Source organism: Paroedura picta, chromosome 1 (assembly GCF_049243985.1).
Source record: "Paroedura picta isolate Pp20150507F chromosome 1, Ppicta_v3.0, whole genome shotgun sequence".
NCBI lineage: Eukaryota > Metazoa > Chordata > Lepidosauria > Squamata > Gekkonidae > Paroedura > Paroedura picta.
The window spans coordinates 122,114,582-122,124,954 of record NC_135369.1 but is presented as its reverse complement, the minus strand read 5'-3'; the positions used below and the strand labels follow the sequence as shown (position 1 = coordinate 122,124,954).

Below are 10,373 nucleotides of genomic sequence, written 5' to 3'. Positions count from 1 at the left end.
GTAATATTCTGAGGCAAAGCATGCCCTGGCAGCTCCAGTCTGCTGCTGAGCAGGCCTTCCTGTTTCAGACAGTAAACTTGGTGTAGTGGTTGTGGTGGTCTCTAATCTGGAGAACAGGTTTGATCCCTCACACCTCCACATGAGAATAAATGCTGTTTTTTAAATAATTCTTTTATGCCCTGTGTTTCACTACTGAAGGAGTTCCAAAGTGGCTTACAAACACCTTTCCATTCCTCACTAGTAACAGACACCCTCTGAGATAGGTGGAGCTGAGAAAACTCTTAGGGATGCCCACAGTGGGAAGTACACCACCCTGGGTGGTGGTGGAAGGATCCAAGGGGGGCAAGTAAGGAATTCTCCAGGAATTTCATAACCCAGGGATAGCAACCCTTCCACCAAAGACTCTATATTCAGGAGGCTGGAAAAGCCTGCTTCTTGCTCCTGGCCATGGGGTTTTCTGTTGTTTGCTTCTCTTTCTCTCTCTCGTTCTCCGTCTGTCTTTCTCTCCAATGAGGACCCAAAGTGTGGGCAATATAGTGTGTTTTGAATTTGCAGAAAATACCAGGAAAGAGGTATGTGTCTGTATGTGGGGGGGGGGGCACTACACATGTAGCCTGGAAGTCAAGGGGGAGGCAGCCCGAAAAAGGTTGGGAACCACTGCTCGAAGAGAACTGCTCCTTGAGAACAGCTATAAGGGGACTATGACTAGCTCAAGGTCACCCAGCTGGCTGCAGGTGAAGGAATGGGGAATCAAACTCCATTCTCTGGGTTAGCGGTTCTTGCTCTTGCGGATAATACATAATAATAACAACAACAACAACAACACTCTGACTCTTTTAACACAGAAAGTCCTGCTCAGCAGCAATTTGGAGCCACACAGGGCAAGCTTTGCCTCAGAATATTACTGGCTGTGCACATATAGCCAGCTGGGTGTCCTTGGGCCAGTCACAGTCCTCTCAGAGCTCTCTCAGCCTTACCTACCTCACAGGGCGTTTGTTGTGTTGAAAGGAGGGATAGGTGGTTGTAAGGCACATTTAGACTCCTTTGAGTACTAAACGGTGGGGTATAAATATCAGCTGTTAATGAGCAGCTGCTCACTTGGAACGTGTTTTCTCAAATGCCACCATTACAGTTGCAAAACAGGCTATCAGGACAGCAAGCCTTGGTAGGTACACAGCTGTGCTTGGCTTGGATGCTGATCCCAAGTGCACTATTTCTCATGCAGATCCTCTTATACTCTGAAGAATTCCAAGGAACCCTGGGGAAGCAGACTTCACATTCTCCTCAGTAGGGGAAAAGGATCTACGCAAGCGCCTTTTGTAAATGTAGGAACTGGCTCTCTCATTTGAAGCAACGCCCTGGTGGAACGCTCTGCCAAACCCTGTGGGACTTATCCACTAGGCTGACTGTGGAGGCCAGAGTTAACACTGAGAAGATACTGGCATCTCTGCCTGAAAGTCCACCTACAGGTAACATCTAAATACACTATACGCTTTTCCAGGCAGAAATTTGTAAGAAGTGATGGCAATGGGTTTTTTATCTTCACTTAGATTAGCTGAATTTTAAATTCAGATTTTTAAACATATGTTTTATTACTTATTTTGCATCCAATTTTATTGTAAGCTGCCCTGAGTCCACTTGGGGGAATGGAGGGGTAAAAATCAATCCAACAATTAATAAAAAAATTAAAGATGTTGCAAAAACAAGGGTTCTTTCACATGCATTAAAACTCTTGTACTTGATAGGGACTGCAAGATTAGGATAATTGTACCAGTGAACACAAATAACATTGCATAATGAAACTTCACAAATTATATCAGGCATATATCATAGATGAATGAACATGTCATGCCACTTAAGTTATACAGGTACACCACTTAAACCACTGAACCTGACTATAGTTCCTGAGAAATATACACACAACAGCAGTCACGGGTTTATTGTGCAATATATGAAAAACTCTTTAGAATGAGTGCATGGTGGATAGTGCATGTTTATAGAATTCAGTGAAATTATTACTAAGCAATGGACATTTCCCCCCTAGGAATTAGCTATTATAAACTGAAACTCATAGGACGTACAAAAATTGCTAAGATGGCATGAACATTCTACCATGCTGTACTGCCAGTGTTTAATCTATGGAAACTGGAAAAGAAATGTATTCTTAAAATGAATATAAAATACCAGTTGAGCTAGCTGAAATTAATTGTATACAATACACAGTAGTGGAAAAAAATTAGACAAGACAAGCATCAAAGCTAAGTTCATCCACCTTAGTGTTGTGTGCTATCTTTATACTTCCAATATGTATCTATATGTATGACGTCATACATTTGATGCAAGAGAACAGCATTTGCACATGACTTCCATACTGGGGCTAATTATTCCTCAACAGAGGATGAGGACATCATGGGTAGGTCCCATAAAGGGCAGAACCATGACATCCTGAGGTTTCCAGGGCCTCTGACTTCCATGGATCATCAGGGGATTTTAAGCCAGCTGTGGCTACCAAACCAGAAGCCCGAGAGGCTCAGATGAGGAGCCAAAGTCCGGAAATTGAGAGTGCTGAAGGATAGCAGCCTATAGACAGGGGTCTCAGTCACCTCCAGGACCTCTGAGAGCAGAGAAGAAAAAACCCAGGCAGAAGCACACTGCATGATTAGCTGCCTGAAGCCTCTCTCCTGATCACTAGGCACCCAAAGTTTTAATGAAAACTTCAGATAATCATCCAGATAATATAGTGTTCAATATAGACCAGAATGATGATGAATAAGGCAGTGAGTAAAGCACAAAGTCTGAGGAAAGAAAGTTGCACTTTTGACAAAACTTACTCTAATCCAAGCAAGCTAGAGAAAAATAAATCATACAAGGTTGCAGTTAATGGGTTTATATCTTGACAATTAGATCTTGATTTAAAACCAGTGCCCCTCAAATACATCATTAAATAGGAATCCTGTAATTGCCTTCTGTCTGCTTGCAATTTTTTGTAACTCCTGAAGGCCTTAATAAAATACAAACATATGATTTATAAACCAAGTCAACTTTGACAGTGATTTAAGCTATGAATAAAAGGTGAAATACTGGCACACAAGATTCTCTAACTCTAAGAGAGAGCATGAACATATATGTCAACATATGCAGCCTGAATGCATTAGATAATCACCAAACTGAAGGAAGTCAACAGCTTAATGATTTTAGTAGATTTATTTGCAGTCAACTCTGGCCAAGAAGAATGCACACTCCAAAATTTACTGAAGTTAGAACAGGAATCAAGCAGAAATAATTACATTTAGGATCAATTGGAAGCCATAGTGGCTGACATATTATTCTAGTACGTTGTATAGTGTAATTCTCCTGGCTGGTATGAGTCAGCAGCGATGTGCATGATGAGGACACTGTCCAATTAGAAGTGTTGCTGCCAAACTGGATCATCACAACTGGCGCTTGTGCTCAGTCTTCCTACTTTCTGCTATTCATTGCACCTTGTTTTAGGAAGATTTTGAAAGTTCATTCAGCTGAAGAGCCAACACAACTTCCCTTTGCTGTCACATCTTTATACTTCCTGTGTATTTAATAAGGGTTGTGGGATATGGGGCATTCCTTAGAGCAAATCTTAGTGTGCACATACTAGGAGAGAGAAAACCAGACTAGAAGAGTTGTGTGGTTTTCTCTCCACAATCCCCCAATCTTTATTGTTAATACTAGTTCAATGTTTTGTTTAATTTAGAAAATGTATATGCTGCTTTGCCAGATCCAATCTCAGCAGCTCACAACATTTTTTTAAAAAGCATAAACAAATGATACCATGGAGCACAATCATCTGAAAGCTAGACTAAAAACAGACTTTGAGATTCGAGTGGACAAAAACTCGCCTCTTAGTGATTTCGAAAACATGTTACTGCTCAAAAAACCACACCTACAGGGCCAGATCTATAAACTACTTTTGAAACATGAGTCGGAACAAGTAAAGAACTGTATGATTAAATGGATGCAAAATTTGGGCTCCATAATTGCTATGGAGGAATGGGAACGAGTATGGACCAAAATTCCTAAACAAACCAACAGCTAGATTTTAAGGGAAAACTGGTATAAGATGTTTTATAGATGGTACATTACTCCAAAGGTCATTGCAAAAATCTCAGATAGGTTTGATAATAAATGTTGGAAATGTAATAAAGCAATAGGTTCCTTTTATCATATGTGGTGAAATTGTGAGAAAGCAAAAAAGTATTGGGCTAAAATACATATGGTGCTACAGGAAATATTTAAAATGCGATAGCCAATGAAGCCTAATCTATGTTGCTAAGTTTTCACCCAAGTGCTTTACCAAGTTCTTCTAGAATCTTCTTCTTCCATGCAACTACGGCGGCACGGTTGGTGTGGGCGAAGCACTGGAAGGCGACTGAGACCCCAACTATTTCTACATGGCTTGACAAATTAGCGGACTTAGCAAAAATGGCAAGACTCACTAACATGGTTAAGAAGAAACCACCGGAAGAATATGACGAACAGTGGAGTGATTACCTGGACTTTCTTAAGAAAGACAGCAGTAACTGTCAGGTTAGGACTAATATGCAATGGGAACTGACTACATATTTCTTGAGATAATATCAGACTATACTATGTATGGCATACTAGTATAGATGATGTATAGACTATGTAATAATAATTACTTATCAGCTGGTCGTTTTTTTCTCTTTTACCTTTCTGTAAATGCTTTTTATTATAATAAATAATAAAATTATAAAAGAATAAAAAACCCACAAATGATACCAATGTAAATATATCAACAAAACAGTGCAAGTCAATAACATAAATAAATCAAACCAAGTCAGTACAATAATGCCAATTAAAGTCCCCATTGACACCCACAGCAGGGAAGGGAACACAGGAAGAATCCATGTTCTCTTGTCATGGGGCAATGGAGGATTTGATTTGGGCCAGGCCTGGGTGGGCACCAACATCATATGGAAGTGGGGATTAGCCCTGCCGCCAGACAAGCTGGCCCAACCTTTAGTTGGTGTGCAGAAAAGGGACAAGTCAAGCAGTTCCTATTAGTATATATATGTATATACTTGGTATAGTATTAGTATATACTTTAAGTGTAAGGTGACCTGCATCACTCACCCAATTTGTAGAGGTCCTCCTGGAACTCCTGACAGTCATCCTTGGTTTTGACCATCCTGAATAATTTTGTAGCATTTGCAGACTTGCCATTACAATGCTCACTCCTAGTTCCAGATAATTTTATGGACAAATTAAATAGTATTGGCCCCAATACTGATCCTCCACACTGCTTACTTCCCTCTACTGTTACAAGACTATATTTATTTCTACACCAACTTTATTCCTAGTTTCTGATTCTTGTCATTTAACCCATTTTTAATTCATATGAGAACCCATCCTCTTATTCCATGACTCCTGAGTTTATTGAGGTGTCTTTGGTTCGGTACCATGTCAAAAGCCTACTTAGTCACCATTATCTACATATGACTTTTCTTTTTCTCAAAGAACTCCATAAGATTGAGGTAAGATTCTTTGCAGAAATCATGCCGATATTCCCTCAGCAGACTTTGTCCCTCAATGTGCCCAGTAATTCTATCTTTGATTACAGTTTCTACTAATTTGTCTAGGATGGACATTAGGCTAACTGGCCTGTAATTTCCTCCTCTAAACCCTTTTAAAAATTGGTGTAACTTTTGCTGCTCTCCACTCCTCTGGCACAGTGGCTGAATTAAGTGATAAATAACATATACAGGTTAGTAGGCCAACAATCCCATATCTGAGTTCCCTAAGAACTCTTGGGTATATGTCATCAGGGCCTAAAGACCTATGGGTTTAAAATTTTCCCGGTATGTCTAGAACTTTATCTCTTGTCACTACAATGTGACACAATTCTTTAGACTCCCCCTTCCTTAAATAGTGGCTATGGCATGGGTACATGCCACATACCTTCCACAGTAAATAGAAAAGCAAACATATATTACCCTTCTTTGCCATCTCTCCATCTTTCTTGAGCAATCCCTTTGTTCCTTGATCATCCAAATGCCCAACTTTTTTTCTGGCTATTTTCCTATCCTGGATAGATTTAAAGAAATGTTTATTGTTGGTTTTGATGATTTTAGCAACCTGTCCCTCAAACTATTTTTGCATGTTTTTCTTTGACTTGTGTCATGCAGATATTGTTTTAGACTTGACAGTGCCTTTCCTATACCTGGGGTATGCATTCTATCTTGGCATCAATTTGTGTGGCCTTAAGTAATTCCCAAGAGCCTCTTGTGGCGCAGAGTGGTAAAGCAGCCAACATGCTGTTTGAAGCTCTGTCCATGAGGCTGGGAGTTCAATCCCAGCAGCCGGCTCAAGGTAGACTCAGCCTTCCATCCTTCCGAGGTTGGTAAAATGAGTACCCAGCTTGCTGGGGGGTAAACGGTAATGATTGGGGAAGGCACTGGCAAACCACCCCGTATTGAGTCTGCCATGAAAATGCTAGAGGGCATGTCACCCCAAGGGTCAGACATGACTTGGTGCTTGCACAGGGGATACCTTTACCTTTAAGTAATTCCCAAACATACTCTAGGGCAGTGGTACTCAACCTGTAGTCCTCCAGATGTCCATGGACTACAATTTGAATCATAGAATCATACAGTTGGAAGGGGACATACAGGCCATCTAGTCCAACGCCCTGCTCAACGCAGGATTAGCCCTAAGCATCCTAAAGCATCCAAGAAAAATGTGTATCCAGCCTTTGCTTGAAAACTGCCTGTGAGAGGGAGTTCACCACCTCCTTAGGCAGCTTATTCCACTGCTGAGGTACCCTGCTACTCACCTCCCACCAGTCTGATGAAACGCCATTGACAACAACTCTTTGAGTGAGGTTTTCTAACCAATTCCCTATCCACCTAACTATCTGAAAATCCAGATTGCAGTCCTTCAATTTATCCCAATTGCTTCCTTTACTTTACGTTTGCTCCTCACATAACTGAAAAATCTTTTCTTGTTACAGTGGGCTTCCCTGGCCAATCTTAGCTCCCTCTCAGCTTTGGCCTTTCTGATGATTGATCTACAGTGCCTAGTAACCTGTAGGTACTCTTCTTTAGAGCTCTGTCCTTCCCTCCATTTCCTGAACATTTTCCTTTTATTTCTTAGTTCCTCTTGAAGTTCTCTGTTCATCCAAATAGGCTTCTTAGAGCTACTGCAGTGTTTTCGTCTTTCTGGGATAGTCATTGATTGAGCATGCAATAGCTCTTGTTTGAGTAGCGCCCACCCTTCACATGCTCCCTTCCCTTCCAGCATTCTCATCCATGGTATGACACTCATCATGTCTCTGAGTTTAGTTTGCCGTACGAAAATCCAACATCCGCATCTGGCTACAAGCTTCCTTGGCTCCCCATCTCAAAAGGAATTCTATGAGGACATGGTCACTTCCCCCTAGAGTCCCCACCTCCTTCACCTCATCCACCAACTCTTGCCTGTTGGTCAGTATTAAGTCCAGTATGGCTGAACCTCTTGTGGGTTCATCTACCATTTGATAAATGAAATTGTCAGCCAGGCAGGTCAGAAACTTGCATGGCTGAGGACGCTTCGCAGAGTTTGTTTCCCAGCACACATCTGGGAAATTGAAGTCACCCATGATGACAAGGTCCTGCCGCTTGGATATTTTCTCAAGCTGCTCACAAAGTGCAGCATCCACATCCTCTCGTTGGTCAGGTGGTCGGTAGCAGACACCAACCACCACACTGTTTGAGTTCCCCTCGCTTATTTTCACCCAGATGCTTTCCACTGTAGATATGCTCTCCTTCACTAGAATTTCCTGACAGGTAAGCCCTTTCCTCACATACAATGCCACTCCTCCACCTCTTCAATCTATTCTGTTTTTTCTGAACAGTTCATATCCATCCACCATTACATTCCAGTCATGAGAATCATTCCACCAAGTTTCTGTGATGCCTACTAGATCATACCTTTCCATCAGCATGAGAAGTTCCAGTTCTTCCTTTTTATTGCCCATGCTTCGGCGTATCAAGACATCTGAATCCTTTTACTTTTGGTTCCCTATGAGCTGGCCTTGCTGGTTGGGCTGCCCCCGATCGTTTTCCTTCCATACACTCCCTATGTTGATCATCTCCTTCCCCTTGTGGCTTTAGTTTAAAGCTCTCCTGATGAATCTCCCCAGGTTCCTGCCAAACAGTCAATGAAGCAGAAGTAGATGATCTTCTGGAACTCCCTAGCTTTCTCCATGATCCAGCGTATGTTGGCAATTTGAGCCAGAACTCTAGTTGGGCCAGAACCCTAGAAGCCCTCCCACTGTTGCCCCAAGCACCAAGAATACAGAGCATCAATGTCCCAGACATAGTGTATGTTGTGTCTAATAGTCCCTGATGGACTTCGGTTCTATAAGCTTATCCAAGTCCCTTCTGAGGCTGTCTATGCTAGTAGCCACCACCACTTTTTGCAGCAGTGAATTCCACGTGTTAATGACTCTTTGGGTGAAGAAATACTTCCTTTTAACTATTCTAAATCTATTGCACATTAAGTTCATTGAGTGCCCATGAGTTCTTATCTGTTCCATATAATATATTTCTAGTAAGGCCTTGGAGGAGGAGAGTGTCTCATGGCTTAAGTGTCACTCAGTGCTTAAGATCCACTCAGGTAGCTGTCCGGCCCTTGAGTGCCTCCTCCAACCAGCTCTCCTGTCAGTCCAGTGGCCAGCCAACTACCTTCCATCCCCCACCCCTGACCACTCCCTCCTCCCTCTTCTTCCCTCTGAGGCTCAGAGGCTGCAGATCCCTGCTGCATGAGAGCTGCCTCTGCCGGTGAGTTCCCTGCCCGGGGACCCCCAGCCTGCAGTCTTTTCAGGTCCTGGGGGGGAGGAAGAGGCCATCCGCAGAGTTCGCCCCCCCCCCAATCTAGCATCCATTGTATTCCTGAATGCAAAGATCTTGGCCCCTAGTATAGTATAGTAAGTGTTTCTTTACCTTCTTTCTCCCATACCTAATTTTGTAAACTTGTCATGTTACACCTCAATCATTATTTCTCCACGTTAAAGAACCCTTACCTCTTTAGCATTTCTTCAATCCCCTTAATCATTTCAGTTGCCCTTTTCTGTACATTTTCCAGTGCTGTAATATCTTTATCTTATTTCACAATAACAGTTTTAATAGTGGTTTCTTAATGTATAATTGTTTTCCTGTAAGAACAGAATTTAATATTTTAAAATTTTATTCACCTTAAGCCATCAGGAAAAGGCTGATACAAAATTATATCAGCTGTGTTCTGACGGCTTAAGGTAGATAATAATTTAAATAAATTAAATAAGTATATTGTTTATAAGCTGACAGTATAATTTACAACTTTCCTCTTGGTTTAGTTGATTAGTTCCCAATGAACTTTGATAAAAACCCTCTATTTCTCAGCAATAGTGACATTGCCAGTAGAAAGACAGATTTCAGATTTAGGGACATTGCTTACAGGTGGACCCTATATTTTCGTGAGGCAGGCATTACTTTGTTAAAAGCATGCCTGTGTGTACATCTTAACCCAAAACTTGCTTTCCCTGTTAATGTTAGGTATAATCTCTGCCTAAGGATTTTTATTTACCAGATAGATTCAAGTGGGTAGCCGTGTTCGTCTGAAGCAGCAGAATAAGTTTGGGTCCAGTAGCACCTTTAAGACCAGCAAAGTTTTATTCAAAGTATGAGCTTTCATGTGCACACATACTTCTTCAGATACATACCTTAAGCCGTTCCACACAGTGTTAATGTCGCTGAAGTCTTACCGTTGCATAACGCTGTTTTTTTAATGTTATGCACGACATCGTATGCAATCTGCAACACTCCTGCCACACTCTCGCAAAAAGCTCTTTGATGTAGCGCTTTTCAGGGAATTGTCCCCCTAAAAAACTCACTAAACTCCTGAGAACAACCTGCAACACATCCAAAAAAGACATGTGCATTCTCAAAATAGCGTTAGAAGGAATGTCCCTCCATAGCTCTCCCCCCACACTTCCAGAGATGTGATCACCATTTTTTCCCCCTTAAACCGGCGAAAGCAACGAATAATCGGGGCTTCTCTGGCTGAAGTCCCCCCACAAGCAATTCAGAAGTGCTTAACAGTAAAACCAAGCTCCCTTCTGCAATTGTCTTTATAGTTCCCGAGCACATTACAACCCCCTATTCGACACTACTCGTAATTTCGGCTAGAAATTGTACGGGGAGTGGGGAATTGAGCTTAATCGTGTAAACAATTAAGCACCAGCTCCTACGCCAGCGAAAAAGGTCTTTCTGAGACATTGAATGAACAAATATTCATTGCTACTGGTGTTTTCGGGTTTTTAAAGGGAAAGGGGCTTTTCGGGAGCATGAACAAGCTTCATT

At 41.8% G+C, this 10,373-nt stretch overlaps 1 protein-coding gene across 9 annotated transcripts in view; it reads right to left on the bottom strand.

The window, feature by feature from the left end:
- The window catches only part of FYN (FYN proto-oncogene, Src family tyrosine kinase), a 157,699-nt gene that overhangs the window by 70,251 nt on the left and 77,075 nt on the right, over positions 1-10,373 (bottom strand). For 2 of the 9 annotated variants that reach the window (XM_077301839.1, XM_077301847.1), the window contains one exon: positions 5,988-6,078. The exons of 6 other annotated variants lie outside the window; for them this stretch is intronic. The gene's annotated coding sequence lies outside the window, so the exon portion shown is untranslated. Of the gene's footprint in view, positions 1-5,987; positions 6,079-9,733; positions 9,889-10,373 lie in introns of those variants that run through there. One more of the 9 variants, XM_077301854.1, reaches the window with a different exon arrangement.